A 27,434-nucleotide genomic window follows, 5' to 3' on the forward strand; every position below is an offset into this window, starting at 1 on the left:
AAACAGTTTTGTGTCACTTCAAAGACCATGCTTTATTCCAGAATTTTGTAAGTTGAGATCCCAATTCATTAATTGATCAAGGTTGCTCAGTTAAATGGGTTTCAACCAGCATCTACAATAATAAAAACAGAATGAAAGGAAAAAAAACAAAACACAAGGGTGCCTCACAGAGTATTATTTTGTAACACTTAAGTACATGTGCATGGGTTTGTGTGTTTAGAATAGGCATATAAAATAATTTTGAACTGTAAGTCTCAATTAGAAAAGGTTGAAAGTTAGCGCCTTATTAATCCATATTGCCAGGGACAGTCCGGTCATTCGGCGCCAAGCTTCCCAGGCACCCTCCAGGCAGAATAAAATGCTTCTGTATGTGTTCCCACAGCACACTGTACGTTCCTATCTTATAGCCCTAACCAACGTGCACTTGGGTTTTCTCCCCAAAGCATGGCCACATGTATATGGAGGCTTTCCTACTGTGTTTTTTCCTCTCCGCCTCTCCATGCCTCCTGGAGCACCTTGGGGAGATGGACACCGGATGAGTGTTTATTGCTTTGAATTTGATACAATTGAAAAGCTGAGCCATGTGTCAATAAAAGCTAAATGCTCCAGGTTCTCCATCTCCTAGATTTCTCTCTTTTATGACCTAGCTTGAGATCATTTCGTTCTTCTTTAGTACCTACAGCAATAACAGGCTGAGGAAAAAAATAAAGACAAAAGAGAAAAAGAGGAAGGTTTAGAATTAATCATTTGGGTAAGATGACAAAAAACAGAGAAACAAAACTATTTACTAAGTATATGTTTTGATATAAAGGGGATACAAATGACTTTTATCCAAATGATCACAGGCCCACCAACTGTCTAAAGTTAATAATTAATAACTGAGTGTAATTGGTTATATTCAGAGGTTATATCCAAGGGATACACTTGAGATAATGTTAACAAGGAGAAAAAGAAAAAAAAACGAGAACTTTCCACTCCCATTTCCTGTGCTATCCTTTGGCCAAACACAGAAAGCCAGCCTAAACGCTGCCTCCTGAGGCGAGAGAGAGTTTGACTGCAACTTTCTGGTTGTTTATTGTTGTTTTATTAGTCTCCATTTTCACACGCTTCGGCAGAAGGGAAACGGAAATGCTGAGTACCCTGTGCACATTCTCATGAGAAGAAGCCACAACAAACGCTGATACAGCAGAAGTCCCTGGGGCCATATCTTCCCTCGCTCCATGTAGGAGGAACATGCTTGATGACATCTTCTCAGATGAACAAGGAGTTTTTAATTTGGAATCAGCGTTGACCAACCAGGCTTTGGAAAATAAAGCATTTTATCACTTGGTTGAGGACATAATCCACAGGGCTGACATGGATTCATTGTACAGACTTTTCAGAGAGCATCACTTTATACAGTCTATTGTCTATTATTATTAATCACTGTATTGTCTCATTATCTACTGTTATTATTTACATGGCTCTGATTCTGTGAAAGGGTGTGAAAATGGTGAATAATAAACAGTAACAAGGTTAGGTCTTCGAGCCTTGTCAGAACTTAGAGGGTAACCCCTCAGGGCAGATGGATGGGGCTGGGGTAGACCTGTGACTCTGTAGAATATTTCACACTTTGTGAAATACAGCACTGCAAGTTTACAGAATTTAATCAAATAAAATTTGTGATTATACAGAAAGTATTTTCATTCAAATCTCAAATCCTTCATTATTTTAATCTATGGACTTGGCTTCTTTTTATAAGAGAAAAGTACTAGTTTGAATTAAATTTGTGATGACCTTGGGAATATAATGATGTCAGAGCACATCCTTCCTTCCATCTCCCCATGCAATGAGTCACTACCTCCCAACCCAGGTTGACTCTTCCCCTTCTATCCTGATCACTAGGTTCTTAGTCCAGCCTCTATACTCTTTCAGATACTTTTCTCAGTTTCTCCAGACAAAGGATCATGAGGAGGAAATGGAAAAGTGTGTTCCTGGCCATTGAAAGCGGGATGGTTAACACTTAAATAAAATGCTAATTAATTTTATGCAGTATATGAGGCTATTAAAAATATTAGAACCAGGAAAGTGGCCCATGATAAATCCAGACAGAAAAGTAAGATTCAGAATAGTTGTTTAGTATGGTCCTATTACTATAAAAATAAATAGCCACCCACATACTTTATGTGTGTGTATATATGTGCTATTATGGAAGCTATGTATCTTTGTGTGTATGTAAGATTAAAGGGGGTATAAAGTTAGACCCCTAATTTCAACTAAACATACATATGTTTAGGAAAAAGTTTAGAAGTAATCCATATACATAATAATATCTATGTTAGAGTGGCAGAGTCTGGACATTATTCTCTTTTTGTTTCAAATACAATCTTACTACTTTTATGATATACAGATGAATTATAGATAAAATATTGATATATAGATGAGAGAGATTTAAGTAAGGATTAACTGTACAACTATAGACATACTCTTAATGTGTCTAGGACTCAAATTTACCTTTTTGCCACATGAGGTTGTAGGCTAAAAGATCTCCATATTTTCATTCTCCTGGGATGATTCCTGATTCTGTGGATAATAGGAGTGTATTATAACTAATTCTCTGATTCTAGATTAATTTTATTTTTACTAAAAGACATTCCCTGTGTATCATGGGAGAAAAAAGTCATGGACATTCTTACTCACTGAATGCTGCATGGAATAGTTAAGGTATTTCAGAGAAACACTCAAGTTATAGTTAGCACACACACTAATAGTCTTTTTAAGAACTTGTGAGCTGATTGGGTTATACATGCCATATCTACAGAGAGACCCTAATTATAATTGGATTGCCTTTGTCATGGACTGGTAACAGCTCTAATAGACAGATTAGCATCAACATGTTAATAACTCTTGGGAGTTGATAGTAAAGCAATTAAGCCTTTGGAATAATCTTAGGAAGGATGGATCTCTCTATGTATTTCTCCTGTTTGAATGCTCTGAGACATATACAGCAAAATTTATCATGAAATGCAATGTCCTGTTTACACTTATGACTTCAGGCCCTAGTATTCAATGACATGAAAGTTATAATGAAATTTCTCAGTCCCTCGAACTTGTCAAACCTCTATGCTTCTGCATGCAGGAGCATACTCACTCAGCCCAGACTGCTTCCACATTCATTTTGCTGCTGATAAACTTTCACCCTTTAATAGAAACACTTTCTGAGCTCCTCCTCCTCTCCATCCCTTCAAGTCCCTGCATTTTGTTAGTGAACCATCCTACTTTATCCTAGCATTTTGTTAGTGAACCACCATCATTATCCATTTCCTTCACTCTATTGGGAGCTTCATAAGGAAAGAGACCACATTTCCTTGTTTTCTCCATTCTATGTCAGTTCCCAACATATGCCAGGTACTCAAGAACACACTTTCAAAAAATATGCATTTTCATATAAAATGAGATTAAATGTCCTATATATTTACATGATATGCATTTAATTTATATATACATACAACCTCATAGAAAAAAGACAAGCAAAATAAAGCAACCACATATCACTGAAATATAGTAAATACATTAAGTATTTATTAGCTCAGTTCAATGCACAGTCCAAAGCTCACACTAGCTGACTTTTGCCCAACAGAAACAGAGGAGTTGAAATAAATGCCATATTTGGAATAATGTTCTGCTTATTTGGCTTTTGCAAGAATCCTCAAAACTGGCTAGATAATCATGGCATCTTAGAAATGTGTAATGATTTTCCCTACTCTCAAACTTCATCAATACACTGTGAAACAATTCTTAGGCACCATGATTTCCTCACAGTTTAATGGGCTTTGGGGGAGAAGGCTTTCATTATTAAGTCCTATTTTAACCTTCCCATCCAAGATTTAGACAAGGTGTACTGGTGCTCTTGCCTGGAGAATCCCAGGGACGGGGGAGCCTGGTGGGCTGCCGTCTGTGGGGTCGCACAGAGTCGGACATGACTGAAGTGACTTAGCAGCAGCAGCAACTGGTGTCCACAACCTCCGCCATGTCCTGTGATGGAAGTCACCCCTCCCCACCAAGACCACATTGTTAGAGCTTTTCTCCCTGTTGTAGACCAAATCATTCCCTCACCAGATAAAGGAGAGAGAAGCACTGCTGGATGTTAGATTCAGTCTCCAAATCATTAGCAAGACCAAAAAAACCAAACAAACAAACCTCGTGGAATTTTTGCCTTTACAGTTAACTCCTCCAAGTAATCATTCTAGGGTATTGGCGATTCAATTTGGGAGTAGAATTCTGTCTCTCAAGTGGAAGATAAAGTAAGATCCATTTCCAGACAGCAGACCTGAAATGAATACCCTGTAGATGGGAATGCTCTGTCCTCAACCAGGAGAGCAATGCAGAAGCTAAAATAAGATTTCCAACTTTCACATGCTTTGAGAGGGGGAAAAATTAACATTAAATGTGATTTAACTTTTTAAAAATATATGCAACATTGGAAGCATGAATGTGCATATATTCTTAACTCTTTTTTGTCTGTGAACATTTTTATCATGATGCATATATTAAACTTTATCTTATTTCAACAGGGGCAACGTTGACAGTGTCATGATATTAAAAACAGTGACAAGCAAAGGGTAAATGGGAAATGAAGATAGGAAAAAATGAGAAAGCGTCCTAGAACCAGACATGTGACTCACATACAAACTATATACCATAGAGTTTCCCTGGTGGTTCAGATGGTAAAGAATTAACCTGCAATGCAGGAGACCCAGATTCAGTCCCTGGGTTGGAAAGATCTCCTGGAGAAGGGAATGTCTACCCACTCCAGCATTCTTACTTGGAGAATCCCGTGGACAGAGCAGACTGGAGGGGTACAGTCTAGAGGGTTGCAAAGAGTGGGACATGACTGAGTGGCTAACACTATATGCCACAGAATTTCAAATGTTTCAGGAGAACTAGTGTTTCTGGGTCTGAGTTTCCTAGCATGTAATATAAAGAGGCAAATGTGGTAAGTGTGAAAATGTTGATTCTTAGCAGATAAAAGTAAATCAATAGCCAGAAGAATCCAGCTATTCTAGATATAGAGATGAGAGAGAACTTTCTCTCACCTCCTAGAGGTGACTATGTACCTGACCAGGTTTATAATAACACCTTCATATTGTACACAGAAAAAGTCTGCCACTTCTTCCCCATCAGGACACGGAGAAAAGCAAAATACCAAAAGGCCATTTCTTCTAAGTACTTTGTTATGACACTGGACAGTACCCGGTGCTTGAAAAAAAATCTATACACTGCTAGAAGCACTGTTCTGTCTCATTTGGCAAATAAATAAATAAAACAAAAAGAAAAAAATTTAAAAATATCATGGGAAAAATATGCATTCTTTTACTCACCCATTAAATACTTATGAGCTACTTCTCTGTGGTTCAAATAATACACAAATAATTTTTAACTGATCTCGCTTTTTCTCAAATTCAAATGTAAAGACTCAAGCAAATTTGGAAACCTCTCACAATATCTGAGGCATATAAGGTAGAACAGACAACCCTCAAAACCTCTTCCACTTCAAACATTCTATGATGCTGGGTGATAAAATTACTGGCAAAAAACTGAGTACATAGAATGAAGGAGTATACTTTGAGGGTGGGATTGAACAGGATTTCCTTGGACAGAATCATAGTTTTCACAGTATAGAAAGAAAAATGGCACAGTTCACCTTATTGCCTAGTATGTTGTACTGTTTTTAATCAATCTACTTTGCCAATTTATAGATTATTTTGCCTCAGAAACTAAAATTATGTCTAACATGATAGCCAGAGAAGAAGTCTAGGCCTTTTGGAGTCTGAAAGACCTGGATAGAGTTCTAGCCTTTTCATGTAATAACTATGTGATCTTGGCAATTTATTTAATCTCTGCACAATAGCAAGGTACCTCAATTGTTATGAAAGAAGCAACAATGAAAAGCACCTACAAAAGTTTAATAGGAGGGGGATTCTCATCAAATGTTTCTTTCCTTCCTTTAAAGGAGTTTTATTCTTATAAGTAGCTGATGTACATTTAAGCCTTCATTGTCTAAATATATTCTCTAAAGCTCCTTATAAGAATCTAGAATTAATTTTAAAATTAAGAATACATATAAACGGAGGAAAATCTTATGCTTTTTCACAGCAAAGGCATTTGATTTTAGCTTCTGAAGCTGTAGTCCTTGTTAGTTCCTTGAACAGTTTCCTGAGTGAAAATATGCCACAGAGACATTTTGACCTGAGTGATATCACTTTCAACAGAACAAAGATGTTTATGTGCTGTATAGTATTTTAGCATTTGATGCTGGGAGCAAAGTTTAAGAGTTCTGAATATACATGAATATCCTAACTTCATTTACCAACATCTCCTTTGAAAAGGTGAACTTGATATGTTTTTAAATTTCATGCCCTTGGGTTTTATTAAGATGGCTTACCTGAATGGAACACATTTAAATCTACTTTATGGAGTGCAACAGTTGGGCTTGTATTCTCCCTTTTCCCTTTCTTCATCCCCTCCTCTCTTTCCTCCTCCTCTTTTTCCTATTCCTCCTTCATGCACACACAAAATTTGCTGATGGAAAGCACTTTAAGGAAATTCTTGTTTAAAAAGAGATGACTTTTAGAAAGAAAAATGAGCCAAGAAAAAATTAAAATTTTAAGGAAAAAACCCTCATTAGAAATCAAAGACTTCTAAATAGGGCATCTTTTTACTAACAGTGATGAGACTAGTGAAATTATAAAAATTTAATAGTCATGACTGTCTTACTGTGATGAAACTTGTATATTGCTTATGTCAAGGAAAGCTATATAACTCTTTAGGTAAATAGCAGGGAAATGAATATGAAGAACTAAGAAGCCATTCATAATCTTTGACCTAATAATTATAAATCTAGGGATTGCTTTTTTTTTTTTTGAATGCCAACTGTGTACCTAAACTTACGTTAGGTGCTACAAAGATGACTCAGGCAACACCTCTGTTTCAAAACACTCATATCAAAATGACTTTAAAGGCTGTTACAAGAGACAAAGAAGAATACTACATAATGATCAAGGGATCATCCAAGAAGACATAACAATTGTAAATATAAATGCACTAAACTTAGGAGCACCTCAATATATAAAGCAAATGATAACAGTTATAAAGGGAGAAATCAACAGTAACAATAATAGTGAGGGACTTTAACACCCCGCTTACATCAATAGATAGATCCAGACGGAAAAAACCACTAAGCAAACGCAGGCCTTAAGCGACACAGACAGACTTAACTGTCCCAAGGATACAAGGATTCTTCAGTACGCATAAATGAATGTGATACGTCACAGTAACAAACTGAAGAATAAAAACCATATGATCATTTCAAGAAATGCAGAAAAAGCTTTCATCAAAATTCAACACCCATTTAATATAAAAACTCTCCAGAAAGTTGGCATAGGGGGAACATATCTCAACATAATAAAGATCAGATATGACAAACCATAACAAACATCATTCTCAATGGTGAAAAACTGAAACCATTTCCTCTAAGATTAGGAGCAAGACAAGATGTCCACTCTCACCACTTATATTTAATATAGTTTTGGAAGTCCTAGTCAACAGCAATTAGAGATGAAAAATAAATAAAATAAATCTAAATCAGAAAAGAAGTAAAACTGTCACTGTTCACAGATGACATGATACTTAGAAAATCCTAAAGATTCTACCAGGAAACTATTAGAGCTCATCAATGAATTTGGTCAAATTACAGAGTATAGAATTAATACACAGAAGTCTCTTGCATACCTATATACTAACAAGGTATCAGAAAGAAATTAAGGAAAGAATCTCATTTCATTTTTGCACATATTTTTGTCGTAACTAAAAAATACTGTACGTTCTTCAAGAATTTAGTTTTCTAAAAATCACCTTCAAAATCCAGTTTTGAAATATAAGCCAAAGACAGCTTAGGAGCTTGTAGAGGGATAGACAGAAATACAAAACCCTGGGAAAATAATTTCTCTAGGTTTCTGATGGAGAAAATGGGAGTTTTTACATCTGCCCGAGTTTGAATGTATTTTTTTTTTTACTTATTCATTTTGGCTGCACTGGGTCTTTGATGCTATGTGCAGGCTTTTTCCTAGTTGTGGTGCATGGGCTTCTCATTGCAGTGGCTTCTCTTGTTGTAGAGCATAGTCTCTAGGGTGTATAGGCTTCAGTAGGGTGCATGGGCTTAGTTGCTCCATGGCACGTGGAATCTTCCCAGATGAGGGATTGAACCCATGTCCTCTGCATTGGAAAGCAGATTCTTAACCACTGTACCCTCAGGGAAGTCCCTTAAATGTGTTTTATGGATACTAATCAAATTAAAAAAAAAAAAAAAAAAGACTAGTGTTTTCAAGTCATTGGACACTAGAACAGGAAATCTAAAATTTTGCAAACATACTATAATCAGAGACAATATGCTGTCCTGATTATAGCTGTGTGTGTGTGTGTGTGTGTTAGTTGCTCAGCTGTGTCTGACAGTTTGCAACCCCATGGACTGTAGCCCTCCAGCCTCCTTTGTCCATGGAATTCTCCAGGCAAGAATACTGAAGTGGGTTGCCAGTCCCTTTTCCAGGGTATCCTCCCAACCCAGGGATTGAACATGGATCCTGCACTGCAGACAGATTCTTTACCATCTGAGCCAACTGGGAAGCCCCATCCCTTAGCTAAAGAGTCACAAATGTGACAAGCAGGAGGACGTGGAATGAATATGATTTCAATGGAGACACTGAAAAAGAATTAGCAGTATGCTTAATGAGGTATGTAATAACATGATAGAGAATTCTGGCAACATAAAATCTATAGATCCTCATAGGGGAAATGTCAAAGAAAGGGGAAAAAACCCGTAAATTGCTACTTCCATGTATTGTAGTTTTATTGAAAATTATAAACTCGTTTTTCTTTCCTGCCATACAATGATTGCTTTAGGGAAAGAACTACATCTTTAAGTATCATTTAATCTGCATCATTTAATGATGTTTTTGCACATAAAATTCTTCCATTAAATGTTTCTTAAAGAAAAAATAAGGAAGGAAGGAGGGAGGGAGGGGTGGAGAAAGGGAGGGAGAACATAAAAGGAGAAATATGAATGAAAAGAAAGGAGAGCGGAGTCAATGCTAATAGAAGTTGGGGGTCCTCAGGACCTGACAGGGTTTCAGCTTTGGGACCTTGTTGTGTCCAGTTCACGCCGAATGCAGCTGGTCTCCTCAGGACCTGCTTGGAGGTAGTGCTGCTGAAGGAGAAAGTCATCCAGACTACCCAAGACTACTGACAGTGGTGGCTACTGATAGACTCTTCCCACAGCGCTTCTTCATACCATGTGAACTCCTACAAGGACAATGAGCATCACTACTTCCCTTGAACTTGATCTGGAAAGAGAAGGTAAAGAAAAGGAAGTAGAGGAGCAAAAGATCAAAATTGGAGTCTTGTCTTTATCATTATTAGTACTTAATTTAAGATCAGGAGATTGAGGCATAAAGTGATTACATGACTTGATCATCACCTTAAAGAGATCAGGATCTGAATATTTGGAGTGGTAGCACTGAATCCAAGATCCTAGACTACCAATGAACTAACCCCAGGGAGTATCAAATAGTAAGAACTCACACAAAGGACACCACTTGAATACAAGATGTGGCATTGCCCAACCACCAGTAGCACCCTGTGCAGGACACTTCATCTAAACAACAAACAAAACAAAAATACAAACCCAATCATCAGCAGACAAGATTACCACCTCACTCAGCCTTGCCATCAGAGGAAAAACAAACAAACTAAAGGCTCACACAAATCTCACCCTATACAAAGCTTACACAAACCAGTGACCCAAACTTAGGAGGGCAGAAACCAAAAGGAACAAGGAATTCAACCTTGAAGCCTGGGAAAAGGAGACTTCAAACACAGTAAGTTAAAACATAAAAAATAATGAAAAACAGAGAAGTACTACACAAATGAAGGAACACATTAGAAACACAGAAGTCCAAATAAATGAAGAGGAAATGGGCAAACAACTTGAAAAAGAATTCAGAATAATGATAGTAAAGATGATCAAAAACCTTGAAAACAAGATGCAGAAAATGCAAGAATCAATTAATAAAGACCTAGAAGAATTAAAGAACAAACATACAGAGACAAACAATACAATAACTGAAATTAAAATACTATGAAGTGAAGTTGCTCAGTCATGTCCAACTCTCTGCAACCCCATGGGCTGAAGCCTACCAGGCTCCTCCGTTCATGGTATTTTCCAGGCAAGAGTACTGGAGTGGGTTGCCGTTTCCTTCTCCAGGAGATCTTCCCAATCCAGGGATTGAACCCAGGTCTCCTGCATTATAGGCAGATGCTTTACCATCTGAGCCACCAGGGAAGCCCTTCTTCACTCTACAGAAGGAATCAATAGCAGAATAGCTGAAGCAGAAGAACAAATCAGTGAACTGGAAGATAAATGATGGAAATAACTTCTGAAAAGTAGAAAAAAGTAAAAAGAATGAAAAGAACTGAGGATAGACTCAAGACGTCTGGGACAATATCAAACACACTAACATTTGAGTTACTGGGGTCCCAGAAGAAGAAGAGAAAAAGAAAGGGTATGAGAAAAATTTTGAAGAGATTATAGTTGAAAATTTCCCCAAGATAGAAAAAGGAAATAGTCAATCAAGGCCAAGAGGTGCAGACAGTCCCATACAGGATAAAGTGAAAGTGAAAGTTGCTCAATTCTGTCCAACTTTTTGCGACCCCATGGACTATACAGTCCATGGACTTCTCCAGGCCAGAATACTGGAGTGGGTAGCTTTTCCCTTCTCCAGGGGATCTTCCTGACCCAGGAATCATATGAGGGTCTCTCACATTGCAGGTGGATTCTTTACCAGCTGAGCCACAAGGGAAACCCAAGGAGAAACATGCCAAGACACATACTAATCAAACTAATAAGAACTAGACACAAAGAAAGAATATTAAAAGCAGCAAGTGAGAAGCAACAAGTAACATACAAGGGAAACCCCATATGTTTAATACCTGATCTTTCAGCAAAACTCTGCAGGCCAGAAGGGAATGGCAGGATATATTTAAAGTACTAAAAGGGAAAAATCTACAACCAAAATTATTGTACCCAGCAAGGATATCATTAAAAATTGATGGAGAAATCAAAAGCTTTTCAGACAAGCAAAAGTTAAGAGAATTCAGTACCACCAAACTAGCTATACAACAAATGTTAAAGGAACTTAGTCAAGAAATACAAGAGAAGAAAAAGATCTACAAAATCAACCCCAGACAATTAAAACAATGGCAATAGGAACATATATATCAATAATTACTTTAAATGTAAGTGGATTAAATGCTCCAACCAAAAGACACAGACTGGCTGAATGGATACAAAAACAAGACCCATATATATGCTGTCTACAAGAAACCCATTTCAGACCTAAAGACATATATAGACTGAAACTGAGGATGAAAAAACATATTCCATGCAAATGGAAAGGAAAAGAAAGCTGAAGTAGCAATCCTCATATCTGACCAAAAATACCTTAATATAAAGAAGATTACAAGAGATAAGGAAGGACACTACATAATGATCAAGGGATCAGTCCACAAGAAAGACATAACAGTTGTAAATATCTATGCACCAACATAGGGGCACCTTGATACATAAGACAAACACTAACAGATATACAAGGAGAAATTGACAGTAACACAATAAGTGTAAGAGACTTTAACATGCCACTCACACCAATGGACAGATCATCAAAACAGAAAATTAATAAGGAAACACAAGTCTTACATGATACATTAGATGAGATGGATCTCATTGATATCTTCAGGAAATTCCATCCAAATGCAGAAGAATACACCTTCTTCTCAAGTGCACCTAGAACATTCTCCAGGATAGACCACATCTTGGGTCACAAACCAAACCTCAGTAAATTTAAGATAATTGAAATTGTATCAAGCATCTTCTCTGACCACAACGCTGTAAGACTAGATATCAATTACAAGAAAAAAAGTGTAAAAAACACAAACACATGGAAATTAAAAAATATGTTTCTAAATAACATATTACTGAAGAAATCAAAAGGGAAATCAAAGAATATCTAGAAACAAATGACAATGAAAATACAACAACTTGAAATGTATGGGATGTAGCAAAAGCAGTTCTAACAGGGAAGTTTATAGCAATACAATCCTACCTTAAAAAAAAAAAAAGAAAAAAAAATATAAAATAGAATACCTAACTTTACATCTAAAATGACTAGAAAAATAAGAACAAAAACCCCAAAATTAGTAGAAGAAATGAAATCATAAAGATCTGAGCAGAAGTGAAAAAGAAATGAAAAAAAAAAAAAAAAATAGTAAAGATTAATAAAACTAAAAGCTGGTTCTTTGAGAAGATAAACAACATTTATAAAACTTTAGCCAGACTCATCAAGAAAAAAAGAGAGAGGAATCAAATCAACAAACTTAGAAATGAAAAAGGAGAGGTTACAAAAGACAATGTAGAAATACAAAGGATTATAAGACTATTATGAACAACTGCATGTCCTGGAAGAAATGGACAGATTCTTAGAAAAGTTCAATTCTTCCAAGACTGAACCAGGAAGAAATAGAAATTACTAACAACCCAATTGCAAGCACTGAAATTGAAGCTGTGATTTAAAAATCTCCCCAAAAACAAAAGCCCAGGACCAGATGGTTTCACCAGAGAATTCTATCAAACATTTAGAGAAGAGCTAATGCCTATCCTTCTAAAACTCTTTCCAAAAATTGCAGAGGAAGGAACACTTCCAAACTCATTCTATGAGGTCACCATCACCCTGATACCAAAACCAGATAAAGATAACACACAAAAAAGAAAACTATAGGCCAATATCACTGATGAACATTGATGCAAAAATCCTCAACAAAATTTTAGCAACTAGAATTCAGCAACACATCAAAAAGCTCATACACCATGATCAAGTTGGATTTATTCCAGGGATGCAAGGATTCTTCAGTATATGCAAATCAATCAATGTGATACACAATATTAATAAATTGAAACATAAAAGCCATATGATAATCTGAACAGATGCAGAAAAAGCCTTTGATAAAATTCAGCACCCATTTATGATTAAAACTCTTCAAAAAATGGGCATAGAAGGAACCTACCTCAACATCGTAAAGGCCACATATGATAAGCCTATAGCAAACATTATTCTCAATGGTGAAAAAACATTTCCCCTAAGATCAGGAATAAGACAAGGGTGTTCTTGCCTGGAGAATCCCAGGGACGGGGGAGCCTGGTGGGCTGCCGTCTATGGGGTCGCACAAAGTCGGACACAACTGAAGCGACTTAGGAGCAGCAGCAGTCCACTTTCACCACTATTATTCAACATAGTTCTGGAAGTCCTAGCTACAGCAATCAGGGAAGAAAAAGAAAGAAAAGGCATCTAGATCAGAAAAGAAGAAGATTTCACTTGTTTGCAGATGACATGATACTGTACATATAAAACTCTAAATGTAGTATCAGAAAATTACTAGAGCTAATCAGTGAATTTAGCAAAGTTGCAGGATACAAAATCAACACACAGAAATCACTTGCATTTGTATATACTAACAATGAAAAATCAGAAAGACTAATTAAGGAATCAATCCCATTCACCATTGCAACAAAAAAAATTAAATATCTAGGAATAAACTTAACTAAGGAGACAAAAGAACTGTACACAGAAAATTATAAGACACTGATTAAAGAAATCAAAGACTACATAAACAGATGGAGAGATATTCCACATTCCTGGGTAGGAAGAATCAATATTGTGAAAATAACTATACTACCAAATGCAATCTATAGATTCAGTGCAATCCCTATCAAATTACCAATGACATTTTGCACAAGACTAGAATAAAAAATTTCACCATTCATATGGAGACACAAAAGACCCTGAATAGCCAAAGCAGTCTTGAGTAAGAAGAATGGAGCTGGAAGAATCAACCTTCCTGACTTCAGATTATACTACAAAGCTGCAGTCATCAAGACAGTTTGGTACTGGCACAAAAACAGAAATACAAACCAATGGAACAAGATAGAAAGCCCAGAAACAAACCCATGCACCTATGGGTGCCTTATTTTTGACAAAGGAGGCAAGAATATACAATGGGGCAAAGACAGCCTCTTCAATAAATGGTGCTGGGGAAACTGGACAGCTGCATGTAAAAGAATGAAATTAGAACACTTCCTAACACCATACACAAAGATAAACTCAAAATGGATTAAAGACCTAAATGTAAATGTAAGACCAGAGACTATAAAACTCTTAGAGAAAAACATGAAACACTAGATGACATAAATCAAAGCAAGATCCTCTATGACTCACCTCCTAGAGTAACAGAAATAAAAACAAAAGGAAACAAGTGGGACCTGATTAAACTTAAAAGGTTTTGCACAGCAAAGGAAACACTAAGCAAGGTGAAAAGACAAACCTCAGAATGGGAGAAATTAATAGCAAATGGAAACAACTGACAAAGATTAATTTCCAGAATATACAAGCAGCTCATACAACTCAATACCAGAGAAACAAACAACCCAATCAAAAGGTGGGAAAAAGACCTAAACAGACATTTCTCCAAAGAGGATTTATAGATGTCCAACAAACACATGAAAAGATGCTCAACATCACTCATTATTAGAGAAATGCAAATCAAAACTACAGTGAGATATCACCTCACACCTATCAGAATGGCCATCATCAAAAAGTCTACAAACAATAAATGCTGGAGAGGGTGTGGAGAAAAGGGAATGCTCTTGCACTGTTGATTGGAATGTAAACTGATAGAGACACTATGGAAGATGGTATGAAGTTTCCTTAAAAACCTAGGAATGAAACCACCATATTTCCCAATAATGCCCACTCCCAGGCATATACCCTGAGGACACCAAAATTGAAAAAGACATATGTATCCCATTGTTCATTGCAGCACTATTTCCAATAGCTAGAACATGGAAGCAATCTAGATGTCCATTGACAGATGAATGGATAAAGAAATTGTGGTACATATACAGAATGGGATATTCAGTTCAGTTCAGTTCAGTCGCCCAGTCGTGTCCGACTCTTTGTGACCCCATGAAGCACAGCATGCCAGGCCTCCCTGTCCATCACCAACTCCCGGAGTTCACCCAAACTCATGTCCATCGAGTCGGTGATGCCATCCAGCCATCTCATCCTCTGTCGTCCCCTTCTCCTCTTGCCCCCAATCCCTCCCAGCATCAGGGTCTTTTCCAATGAGTCAACTCTTCGCATCAGGTGGCCAAAGTACTGGAGTTTCAGCTTTAGCATCATTCCTTCCAAAGAACTCAGCCATAAAAAGGAATGCCTTTGAGTCAGTTCTAATGAGGTGGATGAACCTAGACCCTATTATACATAGTAAAGTAAGTCAGAAAGAGAAAGATAAATATTGTATTCTAATGCATATATATGGAATCCAGAAAAATGTTACTGAAGAATTTACTTACAGGGCAGCAATGGAGAAACAGAAGTGGAGAATAGACTTGTAGACATGGGGAGAGAGAAGAGGGTGAGATGTATGGAGAGAGTAACATGGAAACTTACATTACCATATGTAAAATAGACAGCCAACTGGGGAATTTGCTGTATGACTCAGGAAACTCAAGCAGGGGCTCTGTATCAACCTAGAGGGGTGGGATGGGGAGGGAAATGGGAGAGAAGTTCAAAAGGGAGGGGATATATGTATACCTATAGCTATTCATGTTGAGGTTTGACAGAAAACAAAATTCTGTAAAGCAATTATCCTTCAATTAAAAAATAAATTTTTAAAAAAAGAAGAGAGAGGAGAGGAGGGGGAAAGAAGGAGGATGAATGGAAGGATTAAGAAATATAGCCAAAAGAGCTATTTTTATTTTGGATTTGATGTACACACATAAAAAAAAAAAAGCGGCATCAGGTTGTGGTGCAGCAGGAGAAGGAAAATGAAATAGTATTTCTGGCCACAGACACAGCAGATGGCTCCAGGATGGGTGGTCAATATTATACTATAGGGAAAACTTCGAAGATCATTGACCTAAATCCCCCTCATTCCTGAACTACAGATCAGGGATGTTCACGAAATTGTTTCTTTTCAAAGTGTAAGAAGATATAGAAGTAAGAGGGCTTATGATTGAAACAAATTTTCAGAGTATAAAATGGCTGTTTCCTTATAACCAGGAAACTAGTCTGAACACCTCTTCTCTGCACCCCGTGGAAAGATTACACCTTTCCTTTCCAAACGTCTTACTTTATAACGTATTGTAAATTATCCACTCAACTCAAATCCTTTTGTATGTGGCTCAAAAATTACTTCTGTCGTCTAGCGATGACCTCCTCCAATTCCTAAACAGCAAAAAACCCTCCTGGCTTCTCCTGCAGCCTGCAACCACTTCCTGAACTCATTATCTCAAAAAGACCTTCTGCTGCTGCTCCTTGTAGAGGAAGGCTCTGCCTGAGACGCCTGACCTCTGACTCCCTTTTCCCTTACATAACCCACAAACTTTTCATTCATCAGCACTGTATTCAATCTGCAATTTTTCTGAAAAGACTTCCTTAATTCTCTAGCAAAGTACCCCTTCCTCTTCAGAGTATCATCAGAGCTTTGCTTAATTGACGTGCTTTTGAATAAACAAGTGGAAAATGAGTGCATCAAAAAATAAAAGGAAGGAAGACTATCTTTTGTGAAATCAGACTGTGGCCATTTTTTTTAACAGTGAAAAACATCTTCATTAGAAGTTTGAATAAGAATATAAACATAGCAAACCCAAGTTACAATATTACATATTTTTGATTTGGGATGTATAAGAACTGAAATGTGAAAGAAACTTCGGATGTAGCTCACTCTCAGCAATACATGAACCTGAAAACATCCACCTTATAAATTCTGATCCCACGTAGACCTCTCGAAGTCCTCGCTTGCCATTATGCTAGTTCTCTTTCTGCACTTGCTCACCAAAACGTAGTACTTTAAAAAATTTTGACAACTCATAATTTTGTAGAAGGAAGGAGGGACATCTTTGCTCCATGGCTGTACAACTTTCTCATTTTTAGATGTTCAGATACTCATTAGACCTGGACTTTGGATCTCATGACCTGGGTTTGAGTCATGGCTTCATTGTTACTTGGGTGTCCTTGGGTAGATAATCTTACCCCTCTACAACCTTAGTGTCCTCTCCTTTAAAATAGGGAAAATAATAGTGTCTGAAAAACAGTTTATTTCTCTCCTCCTTTCTATCTTTTTTAATTTCCAAGAGCTGTAGGCCAGGCATTGTGCTCAGCGCTTTCCATGTAGAAACTCGTTGATCCTGGCCGATAGTGCTGTAAGTTTAGGGTCAGAAAATGCATGGGAAGTGCTTTGCATGATCCCTAACACACAAAGAACACTCTTTGTATGCTGGTCATTGTAAATTTTCACTGATTCTTTTTAATTTAGACTAGAAGACAGTGCGGAGAAGGCAATGGCACCCCACTCCAGTACTCTTGCCTGGAAAATCCCATGGACGGAGGAGTCTGGTAGGCTGCAGTCCATGGCGTCGTGAAGAGTCGGACACGACTGAGCAACTTCACTTTCACTTTTCACTTTCATGCATTGGAGAAGGAAATAGCAACCCACTCCAGTGTTCTTGCCTGGAGAATCCTAGGGACGGGGGAGCCTGGTGGGCTGCCGTCTATGGGGTCGCACAGAGTCGGACACGACTGAAGCGACTTAGCAGCAGCAGAAGACAGTGATAAGACAAAGTTTCTCTAGTCGCATCCTCATTTCAAGGATGGAAATGGGGCAGAAGGACAAACAATGACAAAAGATAGGTAATAGGCTGAGCTCTTTAACCTCTGAGTTTAGTCGAGCTCCCTTTACCAATATATACTTTTTTGTCCTGAAGCTGTAAGGATATGGGACTGCCTGGGAAAACTTTTCCCCAGTAAATGTGTATGTGGCCAGAATAAAGAGCACTCAGAATGAGGGGACCTTTTACTATTGCTTTTTGGAAGTATGAACTTGGGTAATTCACTACTTTAGGTAAATCTTGTCTCCTCTTTGGCCTACCATAATGTACATTCTGAACTACTCAGAACTATTAATAATGTATATACATTTCAAAACTCAAATTCAGTCTTTAAGGATAGGGGAATGCCACATCAAAAAAACTTGTTATGGATTTTTAGGAAATTCCTGTTTTGTTATTTGTAAACCTCAAATATTCTCTTGTTATTTTTTACTTCTTGTTTCCAATTCCACATAATTTTTCAGAGGATACGGAAATCAAGAGCTTCTAGTCTTAAGACTTTGTTTTTATCGACTGTTTCTCATTCCTACTCCTGGGTTATTTTACATCGGGATAAATTTTATATTACAAATAGGTATTATGACAATCTCTCAATAAAACCAACAACCTGTATCAGAGTCAGGTTTATCACCTACTACAACAGAAGCACCTCGAACTAGTAGGTGAATCTTGCCACTTGCTATGTTCTGGGACAATGACTTTCACCAAGTAGAAATGTCATACCTGCTTGTATAAACTGCACAGTCCCCATAATCCATGAATCATGCTATTGCTGCACTACTTCTAGGGCAAATAACTTGGGAAAGAGCATGTGTTTTGAAAATTGTTAAAAAGGAAACTGTTGACATAAATATGTATAGGAGAAGATCAACATATGGAAATTGTCATGGTGAGTTTTCCTCCAGAGTAAATGAAAAGGAATGTCAAACCACAAAGAATCCTTTCCCAGAGCTTCTGAGAGTGAGAGCAGAAATTTTTAAAAGGTATGGAATCATACCCAGAAATAGTTAGATCATAAAAAGGTACAGCATCCAATTCTTTTCAAAATGTTTTTGGAAATGCTTTGGGAACTTCAGCTTTTTCTCTGAGAAATAAAATATGACTTCAGCCTCCCTCAAGGTGAGGTTATTCTCTGGGCCATTCCCATTTAATTACTGTTTAAAAATAAACAGTATCCACACCTATCTAGACCCCTCTCGCCTTTCAGGGTCCAGGCACTGGCCTTTCTCCCCTAAAGCTTGCTCTGCCAATCCCTGCTTCATTTGACCTCATGCTTTTTTAAAGCCTAAAGTACTAGATGTGTGTAACACAAAAATTTACATTTACTTCCAACAAGGTCTTGAATTATGCTTGAATCATATTCTTCCATCAGATCCATAAAGGCAGAGTTAAAATCCTGCTTTCTAACTGTTCAGCTCACTCTTGGGCTCTCTGTAGAGGCTTAAGAAACATGGATATCTTCCACTTCTCAAAAGTTTACTTTTATCAAGACATATATTAATACCTATTTTGGCTAATCAAAATGCATTTGAAGAAGATTTTGCTTCTAAGAAAAAACGGTGAAAAGTAAAAATGGTGGTCAGCATTTGTTGTGCAGCAGTTGTCATAGAGGTATGTACCCCAATCAGGGAGAGTGGCACCGCCAAGCTCTTTTCCTCAGGACTGACACCAGCATCTTAGCACCAAGTCGCCGTAACTCTGAATAGTGTTTGTGAGCATCTGTGCTTTAGCTCGATTTATTTTGTGCATCTGTTAGCAAGATGTGTCCTAAGGTAATTGCTCCTGTGCTTTAAGCATTTCAGCTTACAAAAGGTTTCACAGGAATGGACTACTTTCAGACTGGGGAGGGAGGGGCCCCTGTATTGGCAATAATGGGCTTAACAATTTGGATGATTTAACCATAAACCTGCCATAAACCTACCAAGGTTGATCTGACAACTGGATTACCCAATGTGCATACATGGAAATTTCACCCAGTAGAAGTTATTTCCATTGTATCAGAGATAATGCCCTCATGAACCAATGGAAATAACCACCAGGAAAGTCTTTCATGCTCCTCCTCGTAGGAGGACAAATTCTGCCCTTTTCTGGATGATAAGAATCCCTCCGCTTGCCTCCCTGATGCCCCAGCAAATACAGGTTACTCAAGGTGGAGAGGAATGAGTAGTAACAGCTATTCTACTCTGCCTTGTGAGTCCTGATCTAGACTGGTTCTTCCTTCCAGCTCCTAGGGGACTTCAATCTATGAAAACAAAAATTCTCCTTTTTTAAAAAAAAGTTAATTCATCTATTTTAATTGGAGGGTAATTACTTTACAATATTGTAGTGGTTTTTGCCATACATTGACATGAATCAGCCATGGGAGAAGGCGATGGCACCCTATTCCTGTACTCTTGCCTGGAAAATCCCATGGACGGAGGAGCCTGGTGGGCTGCAGTCCACGGGGTCGTGAAGAGTCGGACATGACTGAGCGACTTCACTTTCACTTTTCACTTTCATACATTGGAGAAGGAAATGGCAACCCACTCCAGTGTTCTTGCCTGGAGAATCCCAGGGACGGGGGAGCCTGGTGGGCTGCCGTCTATGGGGTCGCACAGAGTCGGACACGACTGAAGCGACTTAGCAGCAGCAGCAGCAGTACCTTTTCAACAGTAGATGGGAAATTGGTTCATAGTACAAATTTTGGAAATGCTAAAGCATATGATAGTTTGTTTCTTGAATCAATGTCTAGTCTTCTTTGCCTTTCTCTTCATTGTTCTAAACCAATGGTATTAGACTTTACATTCCTGATTTATCCAGAGCCCAGTGCCTGGCATGATACTAAGCAAAAGAGGAAACAGATAAAATCAGAGACACCTATGAACTCAGGAACGTATTGAAGGTGACTAGTGTTGGGGATTCAAGTCGGAAAAACCAGAAGTAGTGCATAAGTTTAGATTCTATTTACTGCCCTCGTTATTAGTGCTTTGGGGGAGTCAGAGAGAAACATCCAATGAATGGCTTGAAAGAGGAGGTGAAATCTGAGCTAGATTTGGGAAAATGAGAAGAACTTTGATAAATGAGGATAGGGTGGAAGGAGGTTCCCAGGCAGAGAGGAAACCTGAGCAAAGGTGAAGAGGCAGAAAGTCAGTAGGATTTTCAGGGAAATTCAAGCAATCAAGTGTGGCTAGATCATAGATCTTGGTAATTGGTTGGGGTGTATTTCAGACTGGGGAAGGAGAAATAGAGCATCCTAAAATGGTTATATGCCATCTCATAGGATATAAAAATTATCTTTTTAAAAGTAGAAACTTGATTTGGTGAGAGTTGAGCCTTTGGGATAGCAGAAATACTGAACCTTTAGAGTGAGATTTCTCAACAGCAGCATTACTAATATTTGGGGCCAGATAGTTACTTTTCTGTAAGGTTCTTCCTATGCCTTGTATAATATCTTGCAGCACCTCTAGCTGATATCTGCTAGATTCCAGCAACACCTCCTTCCCTACTTGTGACAACCAAATATATTAATATCTCTAGATATAATGGATTGTCCCCTAGAGGGCAAAATTACCCGTAGTTGGGAGTGCTTGCCTTAGAGTCTATTTTTACTCTTCATCATCATATCTCACCTCAAATCTAGCATTGGTAAGCCATCTATTTGTCCAGCAAAATAAGGGAGTTGGATGAAAAATCACTAGGTAGTCACAACCTCCAAAGTATTATTCTTCTGTCATGTCACTGAGACAAAAATGAGCTACTGTATTCAGTCAGGGCCTGCCTGGATCAAGTTCTGGTCCTGCTAGGCAGTGTTGAACAGTGGACAGAGAAAGGGTTTTGGAGCTAGTCACCACTGTTGATCACAGGCCCCCTCATTTACTGGCTGTGTTGTGATGCAGAGAAAGGCTTTTTCAGCTGTAAGATAAACAATGAGTAATATCATCACTTCCTAGGAGAAGCGAAGCAAAGATGAAGTATATAAAGCGCCAGCTCAGGCCCTGGCACTTGCAAGTGGCACCAAAAAGACATACACCTTTCCTTCCAAAGTACCTGGAAGTTGACTGGATCCTGAAAGGTGAGGTCTCCACTGCAGCCCTGGGTAGTCTCTCCCTGTAAGGACAAATCCTCTGCAGGTTTTCCATGCCCTATGCTAGGGGTGGACAGACTATAGCTCATGGGTGAAACTTGGCTTGCTGTGTGTTTTCCTATGGCCCATGTTACAAACGGTTATTATATTTTGATCCCTTTCTTTTTTGGCTTGTGATCTAGATTTTTGATGTGGACTATTCTTAAAGTCTTTATTGAATTTGGTACAGTATTGCTTCTATTTTATGTTCGGGTTTTTTTGTCTGTGAGACATGTCACATCTCAGCTCTCAGACTAGGGATTGAACCTGCACACCCTGCATTTGAAGGCCAAGTCTTAATCACTAGACTATCAGGGAAGTCCCCTACATTTTGAGTAGTTCGGAAAAAAAAAAAAGAATGCACTTCATGATATATGAAAAGTATTCATATTACAATCTCCATAAATAAAAATTTTACAGAAACACAACCATGATCATTCTCTCACTTGCTGTCTCTATGGGGAATTCTGTGCTACAACGGCAAAGCTGAGTAGTTGCAACAGAGACCATAGGCCTATAGGATGGAAACTTTTTACTATCTGTCTCTTTACAGAATAAACTTGCAAACTACTGCCCTTTACCAATCCTTGAACCCTCTTTCCTCTCTTCTCAGAGCCTTCATACTACATTTTGGTAGCTACACAACTCCACTTCTCTCAACCTCTATTATTACCCCAAGCACCAGAGTTAATGTTACCCAGGCCTAACTCACATCCAAGCTTTTTCCCTAGCTTTCTTATGGTTAAATTGACAAAAATTGTATTTATTTAAGGTATATAATGTGATGTTTTCATATATCTATATATCATGAAATGATTATCACAATAAAGCTAATAAACATAAGCATCTCATAGTTATTACTTTTTGTATGTGTGGTGAGATCACATAAGATTCACTCTTTTGTCACATTTGAAGTATAAAATACAGTATCATTTTTTAGTCACCATGCCATACCTTAGATTTCCAGAACTTACCAACTTTTCTGGATCCTGTGACCAAAATCTCATTTCCTCCGTCTATTAGCCTCATCTAACTACCCTTTCACTCTGATTCTATGAGTCTGGCTATCTTAGATTCCACGTATGAAATATGCAAAATTTGTCTTTCTGTGTCTGGTTTATTTCACTTAGCATAATATCTGCCAGGTTCATCCATGTGGTTGTAAGTGACAGAGCTTCTTATTTAAGGCTGAGTAATATTCCATTATATTACAGGATATAGATTATATATATATGTGTATGTATATCTTCCAGACATGGCAGCAGTCTTTGCTCCCAGGACTAGGGAGGAGGAGGTTACCTGTTATGGGGGAATTGACATCAGTGTGGCTCATCAGTTACCAGGGAAACCAGCAGAAGGGCTCACCCCTCACCACCTCTTTGATCAGCTAGCAGGTGGAGATGTTCTGATATAAATGTTAGAACAGTCACTAGCTGGGGTGGGGGCACATATATAGGAAGGTCAGTCATGAGAGTAGGGTGTAGGTAAAGCAGGACTGGTCTGACAGGGGATGTCCAGAGAGCAAAAGAACAGCCATCTTGGGTGGCCTGATCATATACTTCACCTCTACATACCCCACATGACCTTTACAATCTTGGTCTGCCCCTCTCCCATGATATCCCTGGGGTCAGGTACACGGAGGCAACCAGATACCACAAACAATACAGACACCAGCAGCTGAAAAGTATCAAGAGTGAGTAAGATACTTATTATGCTAAGTACAGTCATTCACCAGGATGTGGACAAATTTTGAAGCTTTCTGAGAATTCATATGTGTGTGTGATTTCTTTTAAGCCAATTACACAGAGCTCATCCACAAACCAATCTTGGCAATGCCATTTGCAGGCAGAAACACTTCATATTTATAAGATACACATCAGTTCACTTGCTCAGTCGTGTCCGGCTCTTTGCAACCCCATGGACGGCAGCACGCCAGGCCTCCCTGTCCATCACCAGCTCCCGGAGTTTACCCAAACTCATGTCCATTAAGTTGGTGATACCATCCAACCATCTCATCTTCTGTCATCCCCTCCTCCTTCCACCTTCAATCTTTCCCAGCATCAGGATCTTTTCCAATGAGTCAGTTCTTCACATAAGGTGGCCAAAGTACTGGAATTTCAGCTTCAACATCAGTCCTTCTAATGAACACCCAGGACTGATATCCTTTAGGATGGACTGGTCGGATCTCCTTGCAGTCCAAGGGACTCTCAAGAGTCTTCTCCAACACCACAGTTCAAAAGCATCAATTCTTTAGTACTCAGCTTTCTTTACAGTCCAACTTTCACATCCATACATGACCACTGGAAAAGCCATAGCTTTGACTAGACAGACCTTTGTTGGCAAACACATACATATAGCTATACAGGCACAAGGATCTCCATTTTCTTGCTAGAATTTAAGGCTTTTTTTCCTTTGCTCTCAAGCATTAAAGTTCTTGAGATCCCAGGTATATTATTTCTCTCTCAAAAACACAGGAAGAGAAATACACATTCCTTCTAGAAAGTTAACTTCCTCTAAGCTTGTAGGCAGAAACCTGTCTTATAAAGTCAAAAGGTTCCCATTTAGGACATTTTCAGGGATTTTTTTTTTTTTTTGACAGTTTCTAAATAGCCAATTCAGTGTAAACAAGTAAGAGTAACCATAATACATATCACTCAGTCAGATGCACCTGCCTCACTTCCAGAGGAACGTGAATCAGCATTTAAGCTAACCTTCACTTCAGCTGTTAACTTGGCCTCTGTGCCCTTTCTTAATATGAAAAGCAACCGCCAGCCCACAGCTGTGGCCAGTGCCATATTATCTAACACTTTTTCCCTTTGCAATGGCAGTCACTATCTCCACAACAAAATTAGGGTGCCTATGAGTTCTCCATCTGTCCTGGTGGCCCCCAAGAGAGGTCAGCCACCACAGAAGTCCTCCATAACCTTCAGAATTACACCCAGTGACTCCTGGGCCCCACGTGTAAGTGGACAGCCCCTGTGAACTTTCCATTCCTTGTCCTTATTTCTAGACATCTCAGGGTTCTGGGGAGTTTCCTTGGTCTCCTGACTGCTCCAGCAATTTTGGGGCTGCACCCAGCAGGCCTATAGGCCCTGTACTTGCCCATCCTCAAGACCAAAGAAAGAGCCCAGAGTTAGCAACAGACCTCAGTGGTTTCATGGATGGGGGATCTTACACCTCGAAGCAAGGCCCTGGAACTGAGACAGGAGGGGAAGGAGCAGGACACAAGGCTAGGTCATTGAAGAGGGCACAGCTGTAGGGAGGTGAGAAAGGCCAGCCTGAACCAGCCGAAACCAAGATGGCTTTGGGAAGAGCAGCACAGTCATTGACCTTGAGCTCAGGATCTCTTCATGTGAATGCAAAAGTCACCCCCACCCCACACCCACACCTGGTTCTTATGCCACAGCAGTTCCAAGAGGGACCATAAAAAGCCAAGAAGTTGGCAGTGGCCCTGTTTTTTTTTTGTTTCAGACACCCTCACTGTTCCACAAAATAGCAAGAATATTCCTCCCACTCATTAGTGTGTATAATTACTTAGCCTGCAAAAACTGCTATCAATCAGGGCCTGCTCTCAGTTTCAGAGACAGTCCGCCTTCCACCTATGGAAGGTGTATCCCTCTAAATAAACTTACCTTTGCTTTTCCTTGGCTGGCTCTTGAATTCTTTCCCCCTGTCGAGAAGCCAAGAACCCTCACTTGGCGGTGAGTCCATGTTAAGGACGCCTGCAGGCCCCGGGACATGACAGCTCCTGCTCCAGCCACAAAGCAACAACAGTCTATGGTACCAGGCAGGCAGCAGGCAGGACAGGGCAGCTTCTGGAGGGAGGGGGAGGTTACCAGTTAGAGGGGGAATCGACATCGGTTGGCTCATTTGTTACCAGGGAAACTGGCCGAGGGGCACGCTCTCACTACCCATTTGATCAGCAATCAGGTGGAGATGTTCTGATCTAAGGGTTAGAACAATCACTAACTGGGGTGGGGGCAAGTATATAGGAAGGTCAGTGGTGTGAGTAAGGTGTAGGTGAAGCAAGCACTGATCCAGCAGGGGATGTACAGAGAGTGAGAGAGAGAAGAGCCACCTCCGGGCAGGGGGTCTGATCACACCAGTACATAGAACACTCTTAATGTTTGCTTTTATTCTTACATGGAACACCCTTAATCAATGTTTGCTTTTATTCTTACAATTTTAGTTTTATCAAAAATGTCATTTTGGGCAGAGAAGAATGGCAATATGGGATCACACCTGGAAAACAGTCTTCTTCCATGTCCTTTAAGTTACTTCTCACAGAAACGTATTCATGAAATCAACTCTGACAACATTTGATGTGCTTAATGCCGTGAGTGCCGCCTCCTGACACAGAAGGTAGAAGGAATCATCCTGTTCTGCTTTTTGGTCTGTCTGTGCTTCTCAGTGTAATCCACTCTATTCTGAGGTTTTGGATTTATATACACATCACAGCCACAGGCATGCAGGAGTGTATTTTTAGATCACTCTCTGAAAATGGAGCATCCACATTTTTAAAAATAAACTTGCACAGAGCTAAAGCTGGAATCAATGAGGGTGTGTGGGATGGGGGTGGACAACCCTGCCTTCTTGTCTTCACTGACAACCACATCTTACTCTCCCAATGTGGATTTCAGGAGATTCTTTCATTTTCCAACCTAGAATGAGGGGTGCGGATCTGAGCAACTGACAGGGTTGGAGTTTGCTGTTGAAGAATTGATTTCCAGCTCCCCATGGAAATTTGGCTCCTGATAAACATCCTTGAAAACTTTAGGGTGTGCATGCGTATTTCAAGGGCCTCTTAAGTGAAATCAATCTCATCACAGCAGACGCTTTTCATGCTGTGAGATCCACAAGTACTCCTCATGTTGAACACAGTGAACTGCTGTGCAGGGACTTCTCAAAACATGGGGAGAACAAACCTTTGCTCCCCATCCTGCTTTTTCCTTTCCGTGCATCCAAACAGCCCAGGAGGATGTTCTCAATGCTGATTACTGTTGCCAGGGCAACTCGAGATTGATCCTTCACTCTAGTAAGCTCAACGGATCCCCCTGAGGATTGGAGAGTGTGATTGGTGACAGCTGTTTGGGTGGGCGGGGAGGCTGTTTTGTTTTGTTTTTATCATTCTCACTATCTGTTCCCAGCTCCAGAGAGTCAAACTTTAAGCTCTGGAGAAATTCTCAATTTGTTAATGACTGTAGATGGACTGAAAAGAAGAGGCCTCTGGGATTATAGGGGAAGACCTCAGTGGAAGAAACTTAACTTCCCAGGATGGGGAAAGGGGAGGAGTTGGGAAGAAAAGAAGAGATGGGAAACAATTGTTATTCCGCTGCTAAAGGGCCAAGAAGTCAATCCTTTCATCCATTTGCCACCTAGGAAGATGTAGAAAGGTAGGGGAGGAGAGATGGGTGCTGCTGAGATCAATTGGAGTTCCCCAAAAATATGAAAGAGAAGAGGTTCTTTTCACCGAGTATCTTGGACAAAGCCTTAAGGCAGACAGAACAAGGAAATGTATTA

At 39.1% G+C, this 27,434-nt stretch overlaps 1 long non-coding RNA gene across 1 annotated transcript; it reads right to left on the bottom strand.

Annotated features, from left to right (window-relative positions):
- Positions 1 to 91: 91 nt before the first annotated feature.
- Positions 92 to 25,747, bottom strand: LOC138990776 (uncharacterized). The gene is made up of 3 exons (XR_011466878.1): positions 25,547 to 25,747; positions 2,494 to 2,562; positions 92 to 692 (listed from the first exon to the last, which is right to left on the bottom strand). It is a non-coding gene; the product is annotated as an uncharacterized lncRNA (long non-coding RNA).
- Between the last annotated feature and the right edge of the window lie 1,687 nt (positions 25,748 to 27,434).

This window comes from Bos mutus, chromosome 14, assembly GCF_027580195.1.
Source record: "Bos mutus isolate GX-2022 chromosome 14, NWIPB_WYAK_1.1, whole genome shotgun sequence".
NCBI lineage: Eukaryota > Metazoa > Chordata > Mammalia > Artiodactyla > Bovidae > Bos > Bos mutus.